The following is a 23,166-nucleotide window of genomic DNA, read 5'->3' as shown; positions in this document are numbered from 1 at the left end:
TGAAATGCAGCTGACGATGTTCGCCGCATGTCCTAATGCTGAATGGTATAATTCAGAGGCCTTGCCATTCTTTGACAATGTACAGATCTAAATTGTGCGCGACGAATTCAAAAGAGGCAAGCATATACACGTACGCGTATTAGGTCACGTGATTAAGTGCGCGCTAGTTGAGAAAAGCTCGCGTCTGCTCATGAAGCCTCGCCGTGGCTGCTCGTGGCTATGAGTCCGGCTGAGTGCATGCGCGCCCGCTCACCGTATCTTGAAAGCAATTGCGGCAAGCGCTAAAGCTAAAAGTGAGCCTAGACAGGTTTGTCAAATTACTGCTTCTAAATTTTTTTTACTTACTTACTCTTGGCAATTTTCGCAAAAGTCTTCAGCCTCAAAGCCGTGATTTCGCTTCCAGTCACTATAACTAAACGTTTTCTCTCAAAAGCTACAAATTCCATTAAAGTATGTCCAGTGGTTTTCAGAGAAAAGCGTTTGCGAATTTTACCTGTATTTGAATAGGCGGCATCGGCGTTGAACCCTAGCTGAAGCTTCCTCTTTGCGCGGCACTGTTTAATCTCTGTCAGGCATTGAGCCTCATTCCTGCGGCACGGCAGAGCACATAAGGCTTGGACGTTTCCGTCGTGTAGCTGCCGGCAGCACATTTCGGCACAGTTCTTTATTCATGGCAGCGCTTAAAATAGAGATCCCTCGACTGGGCGGCGCGGAAGAAAAACGTGCGCCCAAAAAACGCAACTTTAAGCCCAGGTATACAGGAAAGACTCACGAAAGAATGAATTGTCTTCGCATAGTTCTCAATTTTTTTCCCCTTCTCTCTACATAGTTTTCTTTCCGCTAGCTGTCCGTCAGCGGAAAAAAATTGTGGGGTTTTACGTGCCAAAACCACTTTCTGAGGCACGCCGTAGTGGAGGACTCCGGAAATTTTGACCACCTGAGGTTCTTTAACGTGCGCCTAAATATCAGTACACGGGTGTTTTCGCATTTCACCTCCATCGAAATGTGGCCGCCGTGGCCGGGATTCGATCCCGCGACCTCGTGCTCAGCAGCTCAGCATCATAGCCACTGAGCAAAGCGGCGCTATTTGTCATGAGCAGCTGTGCTCTAAAAATCGACCAATCAAGCTTGCGCGTTACGCTTCAGTACATATATTTATTTTTTATTTATTTATTTACAATACTGCCAGTCTCTACTGAGACCATAGCAGGAGGGCACTATACATATGTACATGTACACTGATAATGTTTAATACATGTATAAAGTCAGTTTTGCACCTTAAAACATCAACAATTTTCACTACAAAAATGTATACACCAAACACAAGTACACGCAAACTTTCAAAAAAAAAAAGAAATGGCAATTGAGGTATTCTATGCTGCATACCCGACTACATACACAGGGCACAAGTACATGGTAGTTTGCACGATCAATAATAGCACTAGCAATTTTAACCTGCTAAACAATTTTTTCAATTTTTAATTCAAATTGAGACAGTGACTCTGTGTTAGTGGTGAGAGGTGATAACATATTCCATTCACGGATCGCAACAGGAAAAAAGGAATATTTAAACACATTATTATTACATTTATATTCTACTAAGGTGTTTGTGTGCTTGTGCCTGGTAGGTCGTGTTTGTGAATAAGATATGTAACTTGAAATGTCAATTTTGAAAGAATTATGCAGAAGTTGATAAAGAAATTTCAAACGTGCCTGTTTCGCTCGTGCTTCGAGCGTAAGGAGCCCAGAAATTGCTAGAAGATTAGAGGGAGAGTCTTCACGTCTAAATTTGTTGTGAATAAATCGAATGGCCTTCCTTTGTATTGTTTCTATTTTCTTTATGTTAGTTTGGGTGTGAGGGAACCATACAGTGTTTCCGTATTCGAGGATCGGCCTAACGAATGTCTTGTATGCTAGGAGTTTTGTTGACAAGGGTGCGCGTCGAAGCGATCTGCGTAGGAAAAATAACTTTTGCATAGCAGATGAGGTAATGTGGTGAATATGCTCGTCCCACCTTAGGTCTGACGTTATTGTTAAGCCTAGATATTTATATTTTTGTACTTTAGTCAAAACTGTACCATTTATGGTGTAGCAAAAGTCTGAAGATTCTTTTTTCCTCGTTATGGTCATACATGCCGATTTTTTTACATTGATTATCATCTGCCAGTCTGAGCACCATTCCGCAATACTACTAAGTGATTTGTTAAGGGAGTAGTGATCTTGATCATTTTTAATTTCTCTATAAATGATACAGTCATCCGCGAATAACTTTATTTTACAGTCTATGTTAGTGGTTATATCATTAATATACACGAGAAATAACAAGGGCCCAAGCACGGAGCCCTGTGGTACTCCTGACGTAACTGATACTATATCTGATGTTGTATGTTCGAAAATAACAAACTGACTCCTATTAAACAAAAACCCACGAACCCAAGCAACAATTTCTGTGTCTCCGATAATGCTTTTTAGTTTATTTATTAGTTTGGTGTGACAAACACAATATATGACACAAGATACATAAAAAAACGAAATGTAACCAAGAAAGTATACCCGAATAAAGCATTATACATAACGCGTGATTGCATAGATGGCGGCCACTATTAAATTTTAGGGAGAAAAGTGGCGACGTGATTTACTTACCTATGTACAGTTAAAAGACAGCTTTAAACAGCTGGAACCAATAGGTGACGTTTACTTCCATATTGTTAGATTAAAAAAGTCCTTTTGATGTTGAAGTAGACCAGACATAATGCAAAACGCCTAATTAAGGGTTTATATGCGCGGAGCTGCAGGAATTAACATGACGACAAGGCGACAGAGAAAGACAGACCTTACAAGCGAGAAAAGCAGACGGGTGGGCCTGAGCACGTGAAAGTGTTCATGCGAGTGTACAACAGGTAGTCCAAGGCACTCGCACGAGCCCAGCCACTCGCAAAAAAGTAAAAAAAGAATTCCCGCAGAAACCACGTAAGTACGACCGTAGGAACAGTGTAGCGAAGCAGCGTATTGCCGCCGCCGAAATGCGTCATATATGAGGCTTGTGTCGCAGGTCGGAATCTTGTCTCGAGCTTAGCTTTGGACATACTGCGCCTTCTCAAGTCCATGTGGGGGGGTGGGGGGTGGGGGGGCGTGTCCGAATATATGTCTAGATAAGATCGTCTGAGTGTATTTTGGTTCCTTCCACCACCGGAGACGTTTAAGTTTGTTTTTTTGCCTCGGTAAAGAACTACACAAACCTAGTGACACATTCCCACTGCCACAAGTTGGTGACAAAGAGTTTCATGGAAGAGCAGCGCATAGCCAGTGGAACACGCCCAGTGACTCAAGTTGGTCCAATGGTTGGTTTTCTGAAACCCAGTTCCCTGAGCACAATAGCCCTCTACCTATTAGACCACGGACAACCGACTGACCACAGTTCATGTGAAATAAGATATATGCGTATGGGCGAACAGACGTGCATCTGGATGAAGTTTCCAAAGAATGATATTCGCATTAAAAGCTTTCACTGCCTTCCGGAATGATGACCGGTGTGAACAGTGTTTCGTTAGCGTTTGTACGGTCAGTGGACGACGACCTAGTAGCCGCAATGCCTTGGATATTGAATATCTTCTTATATAAAATCAAAGGCAGTGACACAATAACAGATGTAGAGGCATATAGTCAGTCTTGAGTGATGATAAAAGACTGTGCTTGCTCGAGGTAAAAAAAGGCAGTATAAGCATTTAAAAAATTGCCCTAACCCATCTCACGATGACGGTCCACCCTGAAGAAGGAGAGCTCGTCTGACAGGGCGAAGTTGTGCAGTGGCATCGAAAAAGAGGGTTAACGCCACACAGAAGTGAGAAAAAAAAATCTAGCAGGAGCAGTCGAAGAAGGTAAGAACAACGCTGCATCATTGGTTAACGCGTTAGAAAAAAACCTAATGAAAGTACGACTAACCAGTACTATACCTCCGTGCTATCGGTGTGGTTGCCCTGGGGAAAAGAGACTCTCGGTAGGTTTAAACCACCTGTCAGGGCTGCAAGTTGACATGAGGAACGCGAACCGTTGTTCACCGCCGAGCAAATACAAAGCGGCACTTGATAAAACAGTAGAAATCTTGCCAAGGATGCCATAAAGAACTTTCGAGATGAACTTCGAGAAGCCAGGTGCAGTGGTCTACACAAATAAAAGAGTCACGATAAATATGTGCCCGATAAAAATATATATCAAGGAGCGAAGAAAAGGGGGCGCGTTCACTTTGCTCTCCGCTGTCAGCGCTGACAGAGAAATGCTTTCAGGCGCGGCCTGGGTGTTGCTGTAAAGCGCAGCTGTTGCTGCTGACTTCGCTCATGTTGTGGAGTCTGGGAACGGAAAAGAAGACAGACCCAGTGGCCGCCGCAAGAGCTGCATAACCATGATGGAAAGGCTCCCCTAAAGTATCCGGGAGCAGCAGCGATGACATTCTTCGCACTCAGTGACGAGAAAAAGCAGGCAAACATGAAGCTTAAAGAAGTACAACGGAAGAAATGCAAAGAAGAGAGAAAGTGTGACGAAAACATGAACCCTAGCACCGAAATATCGGCTCCAGGAGGAAAGTGCCTTTGTTCCGGCACTGTCGATCACTTCAAGTTTTCAGCTTTCTGCAGCCTCTTTTTTATGTTAATAGGGCGGAATGTTTAAGAACAATCCATGTGCAGGATCCGCGCCGCTTCCTTTTTCGTGATGCCTTCGTCGCGTTGTGCCGAAATCACTGGATTCGTGAGCATTTCTGAATACAATTCCTATCGACGTCCGCTCGTGCAAGTCCAACCCGCTCACATGATGAGTGAGGAGTATAACCTTTAGTGGATTGTTATATTCTTGGTTAGCCGCAAGTACTTGCCTGTAGAGGTTAAGGATATAGCGCAACTTGTTCCATGTTGTAGCTGTTCAAGCATACCTTCTCGCATGCTACCTGCCCCATCTATATTTATATACATACATATATATGCAACTTAATAAAATCAGATTAAAATAATGAGGTCACTCATTTCAGTTAGCTATTTAGGTGTACCGAGCGCAAATGATACCATCTGTTTTCACTATTCACCTGCAAGAGGCAGGTAGGCAAGGATCACAAGAGCGGGCAGGACAATTATAACTCGAAAGAACCATCTTGCGAGCGCATTGTTGCAGTCCTTGTTTGTCGCGGCGCTGGTCGGTAACGTTAAAGTGTGGTGCCCAGCTTAAACATTTTGCTTTCGTCACACTTGTGTGACAAGTCGTGATTATTTATTTCTAGTAAGGGCAGGGTGTGCATGTATCACAATAAGAGTATCTATACTGCGCAGTACACTCTCATTCTGCCGTCACGCTCAGCGTATTTGTCTTCGTTCTGTTTTAGAGCGCAGCTCTTTGGCGTCCGTTCCTGGGTTTCGCGTCGTCGTCGTCGTCGTCGTCGGCGTTGTCGGCGTTGTCGTCGGCCTCGTAACCAGCTCGCCGACGAATCTGCTGCTCCGCCGCCGCGCATGCGCGCTGTCGGCTCTCCGGGCGAGGGAGGATGATGGAAGGGAGGAGGAGAGACTGTGGAGGAGGGCTGGCTACACAAATGGCTCTTTGGCGTCCGTTCCTGGGTTTCGCGTCGTAGCTCGCCGACGAATCTGCTCCGCCGCCGCGCATGCGCGCTGTCGGCTCTCCGGGCGAGGGAGGATGATGGAAGGGAGGAGGAGAGACTGTGGAGGAGGGCTGGCTACACAAATGGCTCTTTGGCGTCCGTTCCTGGGTTTCGCGTCGTAGCTCGCCGACGAATCTGCTCCGCCGCCGCGCATGCGCGCTGTCGGCTCTCCGGGCGAGGGAGGATGATGGAAGGGAGGAGGAGAGACTGTGGAGGAGGGCTGGCTACACAAATGGCTCTTTGGCGTCCGTTCCTGGGTTTCGCGTCGTCGTCGGCGTTATCGTCGGCCTCATAACCAGCTCCGCCCCCCTTTCATCCCCCCAGCGCTAGCAGCGACCGACTGATACCGCTTTCGTGAGTCCGCTACCGCACTCACGAAAGACGTCGTGCACTTCCTGCAACTCGCATTAACCGTCCATCGATCCACACCGATGTTAGTAGTGGGGGACTTTAATGTTGACATAAAGACAAACAGCAATTTCCTAACACTTATGCCGGAGAACATCCCGTTCCTCTCGCTCGTAACGCGTCCCACGGCTGTGACAACCTCGCGAGGCACTTGTATAGATCTCGTCTTTGAGAATCAAGCATTGGTGTACCAAGTCAAACATATATCAGTCTATTTCTCCGACCACAAAGCTTCCTTCATGACTGTCAAGAACTGTTAGTGGAGTCTTTGTTAAAGGAATACGTGTGAAAAATAAAAAAAAATTCTCTGATAGCGCATACATGTGTTGCTCGATTTCTTTGCCTCAATCTATCGAAAAGGTGAAACAGCTTATTTGCTGCGCTCAAATTTCGCATTAGGAAGTAACGTAATCGTCGGTAATTTTTTTCCTTGCTAAATAGGCAATGGTTTCTTCAAATGCATGTGGTTGGCCACAAACAGCAGCTTATAACTAATATGCACTGATGTATGGCGCCTTAGAAGAAAGCAAACCAGGTGATTCTGCCATCAGCAGTCTGCCCTAACTATTTGATTAACAAGAATATCGATAAGCTTATAAATTATGCAGCAATTGGACATGCTGTAGTGTGCGTGCGTTGGACGGTCAACTCGCTCTTCTAAGGCCCTGTGAAAATAAACCAGCATATATGCTTTTCAAGATTATCCGAGCGTTCCCAAGCAAAAATTATTAAAATTATTTAAGTGCTAAGGAGAGAGTATAAAATTTATAGGTTTTGGGCGTCGTATTTCACCAACGATATTGGATGACGATGAAGGAAATTTATCACGTGCATTGCGCTTCTGAAGCTTACTTGCCAAGAACGCCCCAGATAATTGTTGGACTGTACTAAGTAGTTATTTATTTAGTTACTTATTTATTTTACAATAATACCGATCTCGTGCAAGATCGCAGCAGGAAGCTCACGCACATGAATATTCTGGTACAGAAAATTGCGAAAAGTACAAAAACAGAAATGATATGACAAGTGTGTTAAGCAGTTAAGAGGCCATACCTGTGAGGTATACACCACACAAAGTGTACATGTAACATGCGGCTCAGTGCTAGAATATATAGAATATTGCATCAACCCTATAACGTCTGTCTAGCGTGCTTGCTGCACTACATATAGCCAATAAAGGGAGTGCCGCCGCTCACGTGAACACGAACACACCATCACGTGCATGAAAAACACAAGAAAGTGAAGCAAGAATGCAGACAAAGAAAGGGAGAGACATATACAAAACTAAACTCTAACTCCTGGCATGAGCACAACTGAATTTTCAGAAATTGATCTAAACGAGGAATACATCATGAATGAAAATGGAATCCAATTAATGTCGGTACCGTGAAATGCACATTCACATTGAAGGAATAATATACTCGTCGTCACCGTAAGTCAGCTTCACATATTTCTGTTTTCTAAAGCAATGACAAAGAAGCTCCCAAAGGCTCAGACTTGGGATCTTCTCTTGGGATCACTGCAGGTACTTGCCTCTAGTACAGCTATATGGCCGCTTAGAGAAACTACCACGAATGCGTCCTCATGTGAGGCTGCTCTGTTTCCATTTTGTTGAAACTCAAGAGCAAACCATTCCGAAAAAAAAAAATGACATTGTGCTTTGTAATATATGTTAAACTGTCCTCAACACATATGTACGTTTTCTTATTGTACCTGATTTTAAATATAGCCTGAAATAATGTGCTTAGCCTTAGCGAAATATGCGCGCGACGTTCTGAGCGGAGGAAAGCAACTACACATGCTTCCCACAAGGAGCCGTGAAAAAGAGCCTGATGTGATTTTGTTCGAAAGTCCGTCCCTCCTTTTAGTACATGGACAGTCGAGGCGCATTTTCGCCGTCGCCGTCGCCACGATGTTCCATATAAATTCCAAAGGCGATAACATCGTCGCCGCGCGTCGTATGCTGCAAGTGCGAGTGAAAGCACGCGAGGGAAGCCGACAATCGCGGCTCCATCTGGCACCCTATTCACCCTTTTCGCGGTGATCCGGTGGACGCCGCCATGTTTGATCTCGTGGTGCCGCGTCCATTGCTTGCCTCAACTGCCTCCGCGTTTAAATGGGTTTGCATGACACCGGTGCGGCTTAGCAAATCTCTGTTTGTTCTCGTGGTGCCGTGTCCATGGCTTGCCTCAACTGCCTCCGCGTTTACAATAGGTTTGTATGACGCCGGTGTGGCTTAGCAAATCTCTGTTTCGGGAGCTCTGGCATAGGGTGACTGGGTGGACGACACGAAGCTTTGGTAACAGCTCGAGAGAACATGCAAAAGTGGTTTGGAAGCTGATTAAGCTGTGTCCCCAGGGCGCTAGCAGCATGAATTGTGCTTGTTTTAAAAGCGAGGCTAAATATGCATTCCAAGCTATTCGAAGTTTCCGCTCATGTATTGAATCAGTATTAGGGTTAACTCTTGGTTCTCTTTTTTTGGCAAATACATGTATATTGAAGCAGCGGCTGGTCACCTTTCTGACTCAGTAAATTTACTTGGTGCGGTCACTATCTGATTATTCCTGCCTAATCACTCGCGGGTGGGCTCAGTTCTGACAGGTTTGTTTTTGCTGAGCGCAAAGCTTGAAACGTAGCTGTTTTGTACATTGTGATACCTTGTAGCAAATATGTATGATCGCTAGCAACTCGATTAGTCTTGTGGACCATCACGAGTCATTCAACTTCGACCATTCGTGCGCTATCGGTGTAGTCCGTCATTTATGGTATGGTGCGCATATATTCAAGTGTGCGCCCATTAACTTATTGACACATTGTCGATAGAGTTGGCGTGAGATACCGTGCCAGTTGGGATAGACGTATGTAGACACTGTGCGCGGAACATACTATGACAGGAAGCGGTGCTACTCCCCCTGTCATTGTTTAACGAAGGGTACTCAGTTTTGCCGACGTTACGGGGCTGAAGCATTTTCTTTAGAGGTGAGCTATACAACGCTGGCGGATGAGCAAATTTCTGTTTCCTCGAAGAAAGCCGTACATCTCGAAGTACCTTTAACACGTACGGACAATTGCAGCAACGGTCCACGAACTTGGCCACAGAAATTCAGTTCATTCCTCAATATGCCAGTCACACTTTTTTAGTCAACTATTGCCCATGCCTTTAATACACACATTTCCATCCGGCATGATTGGAGCAGTGTCTTAGCCAAATCACCGGTGCATTTCCGACAGCTGATTGCACAAAAGCGAGGTGAAGCATTAATGGTTTCGTATTCGTGCGCTGTCGCTGAGGCGACGTGCGGCGCGCCACCAAGAGCGCCATCTCGTTTCTCTAGAACAAAGTGCTCTGCGAAAAGGGTCAATACGGAGGACAGCTGACAGGGCAGCACGGGAGGGAGAGAGTGAGGGCGGCTTCGACTCCGCCAAAAAGTGTGCACTTTGCACAGCCGCGCATCGTCGCATGCCCAGCATCTTGAAAGGGACCTACAGACTGCTCGCACCTTTGTGCGCCCTGTGTTGACGCGCTCTTGCGTTGAAGCCGATATAGCGCACTACGGTCACTTCGCTCGCTGCTGCTGCCTCGCTTGCTCGCACCAGTGTTCAGTGTTTTGCAGCGGGTGTCCGCTCTCATCGAGTGTGATGTGTTCATGTTTGTTTGTGGACGCTGACACCACGCTTGTTAATTCAGTTAGTGCATGCTTCCAAGTTTATTGGGGCAGATAAAACTGATAGCCTTGTCTCGTATAGCTGTCTACTAATTTGCTATCCCAATTGATGCTTCGCCTTTCGGGCGAAACTGCGGCTTTTTCTAAGCATTCTCGAAACTTACGGCGAAGAATTTGCAGAGCGTTTAGACTTCTACGCGTTTCATTTGCTGTATAGAAAACAGACAGATATCTTATACGAAGGAAACAAAAGGTCCAGATTTAACGCAGTGCCTAAATCACTCAGAAAATACAATAACGGTAAAGAAATAAAGAGAGCGCTCCTCACAAGCTGCAGAAACCATACGGTACCCTCTTTACATGCTGTAGAGGTAGAAGGGATGCATATATGTGGTATGCCCCCCCCCCAAAAAAAAAACAATAAATAAATAAACTGGCAATAATTCTTGCAGCGTTCCTTATCGGCTCAGTTTAGTCTCAGTCACATTGAGATGTTCTTCCAAAAAACACGTTCGCGTTTGTGCCGAAAAAACAGAATGAAACAGACAGACATAAAGCAATGAAAATTCAGAGACAAGCGAAAAAAAAGTTGAGTGCCCAAGAGATCCCATTTTAAATGCACCGATAGCGTTAACCTCTCGGCACGTTCAAGCAGAATAAAGGATATTTTACCAAAAAAGAAAAACAAGAAAATGAAATCGAATAATTCAAGGCCTCTGTCAATTAGCCCAGCCGTAACAGTCGAGTGCTTCAAATAACGGGTGAAAAATGCCATGGCTTGCTCTTACCGTTCATTCGTTTTGTGCGTCCTATCGCAGTCAGCTTCCCTTTACGGCTGCCCTTTGAAGACCCAATGAGATTCACCGCGTTCGAATGACCCTGCCGGCTCCTGCAATATATTAAATGGGAGAAGAGGATTCTGCCTTTCTTCTAATTTAGGAAAATATTAATTGCTTTGCGCACTCAGGCGCGCCGTATAAGTTTGAATAATGATATCTTCCACCGGGATTTACAACAAAACTGATCACACAGTGCGAGATGCATTAGTCAGCCTTAAAAGTGTCAAAGCTTTCAATAAAAGGTGCTTCAGGGTTACTGGGTGCTATTTCTTTTAATTATATCTGTCAGTCTTCATATTGACTGCGCAGAGGAACGGAAGGACATGTCTTTTAAATTTGGTGTCGTTGAGTGGGCTTTAATTAAAATTGGATTGATGTAGCTAGTGTAAAAAATATAACACGAGGACTACATACGCGACACGAAACATTCGGCAGGTGTAGCCTTTTACAATATAGTACTAAACATTACCTTCCATGCAAACGGCTCTACGTAGCGCTTACGAAATTCATCACTTTTACATCGCCTCACTTATATTAGCTATTTTCTCCTGTCAGATATAGTTCGATGTTGCGGCGAACGCTTCCGAAGAGACAAAGGTGTTGGATATTATCAGCGACACAATAAATATTTCACTGGACTAATGCTCAGATCAAGTAGAAAGCACATCCTTGTGTTTCTGCGTACGCTCAATATTACTTTAGCTTATCCGTACCGGTGGGCTATCTGTCGGTAAACATGCTCCGATGTGCACAATATTGTACCTCCTCTCTACAGTGCTGCCATGCCATTCGTACGTACTACGGAACTACTAACACTAAATTTGACCTATGTCATCATCATCATCATCAGCCTGGTTACGACCACTGCAGGGCAAAGGCCTCTCCCATATTTCTCCACCAACCCCAGTCATGTACTAATTGTGGCCACGCCGTCCCTGCAAACTTCTTAATCACATCCGCCCACCTAACTTTCTGCCCCCCCTGCTACGCTTCCCTTCCCTTGGGATCCAGTCCGTAACCCTTAATGACCATCGGTTATCTTCCCTCCTCATTACATGTCCTGCCCATGCCCATTTCTTTTTCCTGATTTCAACTAAGATGTCATTAACTCGCATTTGTTCCCTGACCCAATCTACTCTTTTCTTATCCCTTAACGTTACACCTGTCATTCTTCTTTCCATAGCTCGTTGCGTCGTCCTCAATTTGAGTAAAACTATTTTCGTAAGCCTCCAGGTTTCTGCCCCGTAGGTGAGTACTGGTAAGACACAGCTATTATATACTTTTCTCTTGAGGGATAATGGCAACCTGCTGTTCACGATCTGAGAATGCCTGCCAAACGCACCCAGCCCATTCTTATTCTCCTGATTATTTCCGTCTCATGATCCGGATCCGCCGTCACTACCTGCCCCAGGTAGGTGTATTCCCTTACGACTTCCAGTGCCGCGCTGCCTATTGTAAATTGCTGTTCTCTTCCGAGACTGTTAAACATTACTTTAGTTTTCTGCAGGTTCATTTTTAGACCCATTTTAGACTTGAGCTATGTGTCTTCCTCTATGGTGTATGCGTGCTATCAGCCCATAGAGAAAGACAGAAGAAAGGGGAAAGGCAGGAAGTTTAACCAGAGGAGAAGATCCGGTTCACTACATTGCGCCGATCGCGGCGCTCCTTGCCAGCTTCTCACCGACCGGGGTCGCTACTTATCTAAAGTCAGCAAAGACTTACTTCGTTCGTGTGCCGCCAAACAGAAGCTAACGACAGCGTACCACCCTCAAACGAACGATCTTACTGAACGCCAGCATCGCACGATCACTGATATGCTCTCCATGTATGCTTCATCTGGTAATCACTACTGGGACAGTGCGCTACCTTTCGTTATCTTTGCGTATAGTTCCTCACGCCATGACATCGCTGGTAACTCACCCTTCTATCTTACGTATCGACGACAACCAACCCTTCCCTTTGACGTGCTTCTTTCAACACCTGCTGAACTGCCTACTGAACACGCTCGTGACTCCATTGCTACAGCCGAAAAGGCACATCACGTTGGCCTTCTTCGCCTCTCTGCGCCGCAGACGCGACAGAAGTTGTACGACACCCGTCACCAGGACGCCCACTTCAGTCCGTGTGATTTTGTCCTTCTCTGGTCCCGGTCTCGGTGCGTTGGCCTTTCTGAAAAACTACTTTCGAGGTACTTTGGCCCTTGTCATGTCCTGCGACCAGCGACAGATTTTACTTACGAAATAGCCCTGCTCGATACTCCCACGTCTACCACTTCCTCAGACGCCGTGCACGTGGTCCGCCTCAAGCAATACCTTGCGCCCACCAACCGGCCTTAGGTGCCGGGTGGGTGCTTTTTCGGCCGGAAGTCCATGTCACGAGACTGCCAGCAATGTGACAAAGACGACGTTGGCTCCGGGGGAGGCGGAGGGGGGGGGGGTAACGACGATTGTAAAGAACGCCCCCTCACCACCTTAGCAGCGCTGCAGCCCACTGTGGAGAGTTTGCAAATGTTATTTCATGTACATCTTTTCCCATGGCAGTATCTCTTGATCTCGGCTTTGGAGTAAGAATAACAAGCTGGCCTGGTTGTTTTAGGTTCAAAGAATGCATTTTTCTAGTGGAAATGAATAAATACGTAAACATAGACGAAAAGGGACAGAACAATCGCCAGAAATATGAAGGCTGCCGCAGTAGCTGCATTTCCGTGGGGTTGAAATGGAAACAAGGCCGTGTACCACCCTTTGGCAGCACATTAAAGAACCCCAGGTGGTCAATATCGATTTGGAGCCCTCCACCATGGTCTCTCTCAAAGGCGTGTAGGGTCGTGATTTCGAACCTCATAATAATAACTACGACGCCGTAGTTCCAGGAAATGGTAAAGTATCTCTGCAAGAAGACAACCAATCAAAGCTGTGTCGGTGCTTGACAGATGCATGCCGTCCGAGACATGCTGCAGATATCAGACTTTTTTTCCGGCAAGGACAAAGATGCTATATTGAAGTTGATTATGCACCGAGAAAACAGGAAAATGCATCGCGTGGCCACAGGTGGGCTGCTGGTAGCAAACGACCAGCTTCAGGAAAGGCAGCTCAGCGGTTTCGGACTTTATGTCCAGCGAATGATGGATGTCTTGTTTTGTGTGCGGACCTGCAGACAGGTTTTCTTGTGGCCTGCTGTCCTACCAGCTTGATGTTTGCGGCCAGCGACTGCCAGGTGTCTTGCCTACTGTGCAGACCGGGCGGCCTGCTTTGCCAACCGGCCTGTTTAACCAGTGCAAGCGACAGCTCCCGACAGGTATACTGCCAGCCTGCTGTCCTACTGACCTGCCCATCCGAGTGCCATTTATTCGCCGAATGTTTCTGAAAAGGATGTCAAAGTCAGACACTAATTCAGACTGAAGCGGCTGATCGACCTCAGCCACTGTCGAGGAAAAAGTCGCAGTTTCGCCTGTAAGGAGAAGCATTGAGAGCTATAGCAAAGTACGCAATCGACAGCTGCAACAACTAAGGTTCGTAGTTTTGTCAGACGTAAAGTTGCTGTAAGTATTTGCTTCCTAACTAAATTAACGCCATAGTGCTACGCACGCGCAGGGAACCGTGACGAGTTATTACTCGATGACCACGAACACTGGTTGTCACAACGCTGGCCTCATGAAGAGTGCAGACAGAAGTAGTAGTATTTAAATAAATAGATAGAACTTACGCTTCACCCGGGGAACACATGGATCGATTATTAACATATAACGAAATAACGAAGCATTATTATTTAAGCAGAAGGGAATACCCATTGCCACACGGTAAGCTTTGCAGAGCCCAAGCGGTCACATTACGTTTGCTACAGACAAGGACATACCCAAGTCCAGATTTTATTAACAGGATCTATCTGGAGAGTGAAACTCAAACCATCATTACTCTTGACCACATGCTTTGGCAGTGCCCCGCGGTCTTCACAGACTGTGACAAGGAACAGGAATGGTGGCGGCAAATGCTACACAGCGAATCACTCTCTGACCAATTACGGTCAGTCCAGAAGGTCAGTCCAGAAGGCCCGCGATGTGGCTGAAGGGCTCGGCCTGACAGTCCCAACGTGAGAGCGGCCCGCGTCAACCTATAGGGTGCACCTTCAGGACCCAATAAAGTTCTTCATACCATACCATAAATAAACAAAAAGGAACGGAAGGAGAATCGCTTCTGACCGCAGCAACTTTCTAGCGCAATTTGCTCTTCGAGCTGCACTGGGCTTCAACGCGGCTGCAATGAGATTACGCGACGTCCAAAATTAGGTGCGCGGGAAGACTCCGCACATGCAGTGGCAAGAATCTCGGCTCGCCCATTTTTTGCACCCTCCGCAGATAACCTCCAAGATAGGGCGCGGGTGCCACCTACGCGCTTTGCCGCGCGCATAAGTTGGGCTTGAAGCGTGACGTGTGCTCATGTGCCCTCCCATCTACACTCTTGGCGCACACTTGATCTACGTCACTACGCACTCACCTCCTTTCTTTTGGATGAACAGACTGTACGAGTGTCACGTGACACCCCTTTAATTTGTTTAGTTCCTGAATGGCAAGAAATCATTGACTAATGTTTTCTCCTTCTCGAAATAAGATTTCTCGCGCACGGCACTAAACAGTGCAACACTTATTGCACGAGCTATCACATTCTGCTTCGTATTATGGCGACACAGAAACATTCTTTGATGCGTTGAGAAGTCGCACCACAGTTCAGCCTTTTTCTGTCTGTTTATCTGTCTAGAAGCTCTTTACTCACTTTACAATTGAAAACAACAACAACAAGGAACGTTTCTGTTTTCGCCAGTGCTGGGCCAATTTTAAGCCGCGTTTCACGGTTTCATCAAGCCCAGCAGCCCGAAGCTTCATGGGATGAGCCATGACTGCCCGCGTTCAGAGCGAGATCACTTGTCAGTCTTCGTACGCAACGGTGTGCCAACGGTGCATTTTCGGAGGCCACGCAAAATCAGGGAGATCTTGTGGGCGTGGCCGCTAGATGATGCAGTGTATCGAGAGGGAATTGGGAGACAGAAGCTTGGCTGCAGTTCACGACTCATTTACTTGACACATTTTTGTGGTGGAATTCCGGTGTCATTAGATTCCTTGAATGACAATCGCATTAACGTCCGTCGTCAGATGCGTTCTGCCGGAATATGTTTCGCAACATGACATTGATTAAACATGGAACACGGCGGTATATCAAAATTAAGTAAAGTGAACAAAAAATGAAGTAATACATAGGAATATTTACTTCCGAGCAGCCCGTACTATTTTTCTATTTATTTTAGTAATGCTAGCTTCTACCAATCGTCCAGAACTCCTTTTCCTAATCAATGTTCCCACCCATTGAATCCACTATTATTACCCTCACGTCGTACCGTTTGCTGGCTCCTTCATTAGCTTATTTTGCGGCGGTACTACGCCGGAATGGCGGTGATGCCGATTTCATTACATAGGCGTTTTTTTTTCACTCGTGAAGCTTTCATTCAGAGAAAAAAACTACCAGTTTTCTTTAGAGCCTGTTAGCACACTTAGGTAGATACCAACATGGCCGTTCACTAGAAAAGTTCACACAATGTTGAAAAAACTCAGCACCCTTCCACTCTGTGAAGAAGGATGGCCAGCGAAGCTGTGCATGTGGGCCCCTTAATGCGAATTGCACTACTTCCGGGGTCGGCCCACGTATAAGGAGCCCTTAACAACTGCTTCATATCCGCCACGGGTCGGCCCGGCATTTCACTATCTCCGGGATAGGCCGCGTATGGGGAGTGCTTAACGCCTGCTTCACCTCCGCCGCGGGTCGGCGCGGTATTGCACAATATTTGGGTTCGGCCCACTTATGCAATATTATTGGTCTAGGCCCGGATGCGATCCCCCAGATCGTAGCCATGGACAGCTGCACTGTAAACATAAGAGATTTTAGAAATCCGAATTTACAATGATATGGTTATCCATTTCAGATACAAAATGCATTTGAACGATTCCATTACTGCATACTGCCAAAGGCTGTCAGAACTTTACAAGCAATAAAATAACAGTGGCGATTTAGTCGTAAATGCGCGAGAGAAATGCGTTATCATGCATCGCACTTATATGAGGTGCCACGCATTTAAAGCACGCTCACCACATTGCAAAGTGTTGTTCATGAGCACACTGGACACACGTCCTGCCACTTCGTAGAACGAAGAGCAGCAATTGACTGTGGTCCGGAGCAGACCGAAGTGGCACAATATATATATATATATATATATATATATATATATATATATATATATATATATATATATATATATATATACATATATATATATATATATATATATATATATATATATATATATATATATATATATATATATATATATATATATATATATATATATATATATCCCGTGACGGCCTCACCGCGACAATACTAATGCTAATGCATTAAAAATAAAGTGAGTAGTTCTGGTGTCAAATCTTACGGAATATCATTTTATGGAGACAGCGCTATTGGTACCAGGTGTGAAGAAGGCATGAACAGGATGTGCGATGAACTAAGTGCGACTACTGTGACAGCCCTGAACTTATCTACAATGCCATCATTGGGTTGCCACAGCAGACATCTATACCGACGGATCGACTACGTCGTGCAGTTCTGGTGGTGCCGTGGTTATACCAACGCGAGGAATGACACTGCGGCTCAAGACATCGTATGTCACGACCTCAACGGCAGCAGAACTAACGGTCCTGCGTCGTGCACTGGAATTCATTGATACGGAAAGACCCAGAAAATGGGCTGTGTTCCGTGATTCAAAACCGACATTACAGTGCACGCAGTCTGTTCTCCGACACGGATGTCATGACCAATTGACATACGAAGTCGTGAAACTTCACCATGATGTCCAACAAAAAGGCCGCGAAGTCGTTTTTCAGTGGGTACCTGGCCACTGTGGAATCAGTGGCAATGATTCCGCCGATAACGCTGCTCACACAGCTCATCAAGAAGAGCACAGCGTTCCGATTCCGTTTTCGAGGACTGATGCTGCAAGGCAGCTTCGACACCTGGCACGTAGCCTCACAGTGACCGAGTGGAACTCGCAAAACTTACGACTGACACGACTACATCGACTAAACCCCTCCTTGCAGCTCCGACCTCCACCCGGACTTCCTCGACGTGAAGCTACGCTTCTCTGTCGCCTTTGGTTAGGAGTGGCCTTCACAAAGGCATACTCTACATTAATTGGAGTGACTGACAGTGCAGCATGCGATGTCTGTGGCACCGAAGAAAACATCGACCACCTGCTGTGCCACTGTCCAAGATATGCCCTAGAGAGACAAGAGCTTGCCAAAGCTTTCCAAAATCTGGAAAATCGCCGCTTTCTGTGCAGGTGCTGCTGGAACACCGCACCCATCGCCAGTCGGCCCATAAAGCAGTGAAGGCACTTTTGTGTTTCTTAAGGACGACGGGTTTGTGCGTCCACCTGTGACTATTAAGGCAATTTCTGTAAAACCACACGCGTCAGCGAACTTGCCGCAATTTCCTTCTTTCCTTCCCTCCTCTCTCTCCCTGTGATCTTTGCTTTTCCCTTTCCCATTCCTCCGGTGTAGGGTAGCCAACCGGACGTTATTCTGGTTAACCTCCCTGCCTTCTTCTTTTCTCTTTCCTCCTTCCCTCCTTCCACAGCAGACAGCGCACTATACTCAAAGACATCTTTTGTTCTTGTAAAGCACTCTACGTGTTCTTTGTGCGCTCTACAGTGTTGTCGGTTGCGTTCTCTGAAATACACGGACAGATGCCTTCGATCTCATAGTCGGCGCCTTGCGAAAAATGTCCCGCAAATCAGCAAGTCCCAAATTTACGCGATGCCTCAGTCAAACACAGCTTGAGCCATGCCTATGCTTTATTGTGTGCTGTTCATTTGCGATGTAAGGGCATTGTAAAAAGTAAACGAAGACGAAAAAAATAAAAGAACTCGCAGTGAACACAAGCACCACGTTCACCACCGCTTTTGTTCGCTGTCTTCGTTTACTTTCTCTGGCGCCAGCACACTAGAAATCAACAAAAATATTCAGCCCAACTTTACGGTCATTTGTGGTATTATGTAGTGCTTAGGTTGTTGCATCTCCATAAAATACTCGCCACGATAGGCCAGCGGCTACGACTTTGCAATGTTGAGCTCGATTTCGCAGCTTTAATCGCGGTCTTGCCGGCTGCATTTCGATGGGGATGGAATGCAAGAATGCTTGTGTACTTATAGATCGAGATGCACGTTAAAGGACCCCAGGTATAGTAAAGATAATTAGGAATACCCTAGTATGGCGTGCTTCCTGTTGAGGTCATGCTTTCGACAGGTAAAGCCTCAGGTTTTCATTTTATTTACCTGTAATGAAGACAAACAAAACTCCTTCACGTCTCTGCAGTAAGCGCTACCGGGCCCCCATGTGCAGGCGGCATGGGCTTGGCGCTAAATAGCTCTTTAGGACAAAGTTTTGTTTTGCTTCCGCAAATGGTATAAACGAAATTCGGGAAGAAGAAATAGCCCGAGGAGGACACGATGACGACAGTGGAACGAAATAATTTAAATATACAAACAGACGGACAGATTAAACCCTAGCTGTTGAGCTTAATTAAAATTCCGCGAATTTTACCTGCCAGAACCATAGTATGATTACGAGAAAAGCCGCAGTGAGGGCCAATGGATTAATTTTTATCCACTGGGGCTTTTTGACGAGCATCCACTACATGATACACTGCAGTTTTTGCGTCAAGCCCCCATCAAAACTTGGCCGCCGTGGCCTGTTGGAATCAGTTACCTCGTGCTTATCAGCGCCACGTTATAGCCATCAAGCCACCATGGCTGGTAAAAAAAGAAAAAAAAAAGTTTGCAGATTTTGATCACCTCTCGCAGTCAAAACGCGCTGAAACTTGTAGCGCTACGTGGTTTGCAGGCTTAGGGAGCACGCATACAAGAGGAAAGATAAGGGGAGTCTCTGCTGTCTTTATAGCTTCTTGTGCGGCCCCTTTTCTATCTCTGACTTTCTAGCAACGCGCCCTTATCTAGTCTCTCAGTATTCTACCGTTCTGTGATGGTGCTATCCTTAGAGATGAGCACTGAGAGCAAAATTACGTATAGGCAGTTGATTCGTAAGCACAGAATGCTCCGCACGAAAGGACAAGTGAAAATACGGACGAACATTACTTTCTACGAACTTGCGCTACAGTGAAAAAATTCCATCTTTAAACATTGACGCCGTTAAAATGTTTGAAAATAATTGGTTGCTTAATTTGCGAGTGCGTAACGTTCGCTAAAAAATTTTAATGAACATTAAAGAAGAAAAAATGCTCGTATTTTAGCATGGCATCAGTCCGCGTTTGGTACCTTACTTTAGCTGTGGCATAGAAATATAATGAGTGAATGAATGAATTTAAAAAAGTGTGGCCTATGCCGAGGTGCAGTTAGATGAGTAGGGTGTTACAGAGAAAATTACATCCGCAGAGTTTCAGGGCGTCTGTGAACATAAAAAACCGAAAGTCAGGCGAAAGATGAAAAAAAAATGTATATATCGGGCCCAGAGCACACCGAATTGAAACTGGAAAGAAGGGCGTTTAAGTTCTCCTTCAACCAAGATTCTATGATTAAATGACCCAGACGCGATTGTAAAAATGACAAGCGCAGTAGGAGACAGTGGCTACACGAGCCTACCGCTGTCCTTTGGAGCCTAAAAAAAAGAAAAAAAAAGATAAAAAGACATCCTAGACAAAGCTTTTTCATGAAGCTCATCGATCTTCCAAGAGAAAATTGAACTTCGACCCATTAATCGAACACAAGATACGCTTTGAGTAGCTGTCATTAGAGAAAAAGAAAATATATTCCTCGACTGGCAAAGGAACGTCATGTAACTCTGAATTACCTACTTTTGCATGACTGCACTAATGATCACCCCTCCGGCACACCCAACCCCCAACTTCTTTCTTCCTATTTTGCGTGCCTGTTATTCCCGCGTCTGACTACGGTCCATGTCTAAGTGTTCTTCCAACGAGTGATCATCCATTTCTAAATTGAGCGGGTTTTCCAATTTCTCAATTTTATTCTATTATCGATATAAGAGATGAGCCCGACAGCAACCAACACGAAGCCCAAGCGATTTCACTTCCTCTCTGCGCATGCGAGAGTGGAACGGCCTCTTTGATCTGAGTGAAGACAGTGCGATAAGTTACTCGGTTTGAAAAATTTACCAGTTTGAAAAATTTGCCAGATCGGATGTAGTCACAGTCTCACATCGAAAAGAGCACGGTTTCAGTCGCCAATGGTTCAGTGCTACAATATTATTTATATGCACTCGAGGCTAGACATGTGTGCATGCTTTTGTAATGTGTTTGTAGGCACGAAATTCAGAAGACTTCACTAATTCCTAAGTCCCCCAATTGATTTACCGCGGCATCAGCAGGCCCTGGCGCCCAATATTACATAAAAAATAATAATGATAAATACGGCACTCACGCACAATGCGGGATAGGTCCAGATTCGGGCAGTTGTAAACAAACAAAACCAAAACAAACTAAGCGGTATAAAAATTATGCAAATCTCGCCGACTTTGGAAATCATCTTTGCGTGCGTGCGTGCGTGTGTTACTTCGTACCGGGAAATTAAATCAGGGGTGCCACAGGGTGTCGTTTTGAGCCCTCTTGAGATGTTGAGACATATCGTAGTATTCTTTGTAATTTGTCGGATTGGTCACGTGATAACACTCTAGCAATTAGTAGCTCCAAATCAAACGCCATATTATTCAAGGCAAGAAGCAGGTAGTCTTATTGAAATGAATGATTATTCTTGGATGGTGTGCCCATTGAAACCTTGAGCAAATACAAGTACTAGACCGTACTCTTTTTAGGTGATATGAACTGGATATATTACGTCGAATTAGCTGTGAAATCATTGTCGTCCGCCACAGGTGTATTATCCCGTTGCCGTCATTTTTTTTCAAGGAAAGTTACAGATATATTATGCCTTGTTTGAATCGCATCTGAATTATTGTGCACGTGTGGGGGCTACCACCACGAAAGGTAATCGTCCTGCACTTTAACTCCAGAAACGAGCACTTTATATAGCGAATGTACCTTATTTCCATTCGACTGTGCAACGTTTTGATAAATATAACATAATACGAGTAACTAATCTTTATGAATACTGGCTACTGTGGTCTATCTCCTTAGCATCCGTAAATTTTAGAACCATTTTAAAACATGCACCACTACTTAAACGCATAATGCCAACACAGGTGGTTAGTAACATACAGGCGCACAAGCTATCTCATGCCGACGCTAAGACACACCCAACCTTCACTTTAAAATAAATTTGGGAAAGAAAATGTTATCATAAATACCTTCACTCGAAAACAAATTAGAGCGTATTTTTAAACTGAAAGAATATACAATAAATAACGAGAAGCGTAATTTAGATTTCACGTTCTTTAGTGTATTTAATATCCGTTCGCAATCAGTGTTCTATAATCCAATGTATCATAATCTTGTGCATCCAAGACATGTTGACTATAGTGCTGATTTTTGAAATGTGATAGAGATATTTTGGGATGTATAATACAATATGCATCTTGACTTTGTTTCTCACTGAGCGTAACTTTTTATAGATGCCATATAATTATCTGAAAAGATGAACGTTTCTTTAGATGTTGCACATTTCTTTCGATACACTGTAATCGTATATCTTAAGAGATGAGTGTTTCATATGTTGTACGTATGCCGATAGGAGACTTACTACTGCCATGTGAGGGCCTTCAGGCACATTCAAGCTGTATGTCGCAGCTGTTCGCTTGGAGGATCCTAGGCGAATGTGCTTGCTCATATATGCTAAATATGATGCTTGCTCCCGTTTCCCTTTAATCCATTCATGCATATTCCCAAAAACATTATGCATAGTCCATGTTTTCTTCATTCTTTTGTTTTCATTGCCAGTTCGTCATTCTTGTTCCGATGGGTCTTTGGGGCCGTTCCTAAGCGTCAACTCATTTACAGTGGATGAATGCAGTATCATAATTACTTGCGATGCAGGCAGCGCATATAAAGGCTAATTAACCCAGAAAACCTGGAATCCGGGACTGCAGCACAAAGTGTGCCCGTATGTAGTTCGCGTGTGTTAGGCGTCTTCATACGGCAGGTGCAACTTACAAATGACCTTGAATCAAAGGCTAATTCACATCGTCATTCCTTGTCGCGTTGGTGAAACTAGTGAAGGTTCTGTATTTTTACAGTATGAGAAGCTTGCAATGCAGAAAAGCATAGAAAATATCTGTGATTTGTAGCTGATTCTTTGCTTATTCAAACGCAACAGGCGTTATCACAGAGCTACGAAATGAGATTGGGAATGACTATTGGCTTCAAAAGCTTGTTTGAAGCGATTGGCAGCGCAACGATGCCATCAGCTTACGCTTGGATTGGTTTAAGAAAACGACGACTACAAGACATATTGGCGAAGTAGTTTGGAAAGCATATAAACTGGACGATGGTAGGATTATGTGCAGATCCGTGCAATTGCCGTGTTACCTACCGCGTGTTTTGAGAAGTAGGACATGCAGATGGCGGAAGAAGTGCCATTGGACGCACTT

At 45.1% G+C, this 23,166-nt stretch overlaps 1 long non-coding RNA gene across 1 annotated transcript in view; it reads right to left on the bottom strand.

Annotated features, from left to right (window-relative positions):
- LOC135913394 (uncharacterized) overlaps positions 1–4,086 on the bottom strand; it is a 128,813-nt gene extending 124,727 nt beyond the window's left edge. The window contains exon 1 of the long non-coding RNA XR_010567991.1: positions 3,954–4,086. This is a non-coding gene — a long non-coding RNA (uncharacterized lncRNA). The remainder of the gene's footprint in view (positions 1–3,953) is intronic.
- Positions 4,087–23,166: the final 19,080 nt, after the last annotated feature.

The sequence above is a fragment of the Dermacentor albipictus genome, chromosome 3 (assembly GCF_038994185.2).
Source record: "Dermacentor albipictus isolate Rhodes 1998 colony chromosome 3, USDA_Dalb.pri_finalv2, whole genome shotgun sequence".
In the NCBI taxonomy this organism is placed as follows: domain Eukaryota; kingdom Metazoa; phylum Arthropoda; class Arachnida; order Ixodida; family Ixodidae; genus Dermacentor; species Dermacentor albipictus.
This window is presented reverse-complemented; position numbering and strand designations above follow the sequence as displayed.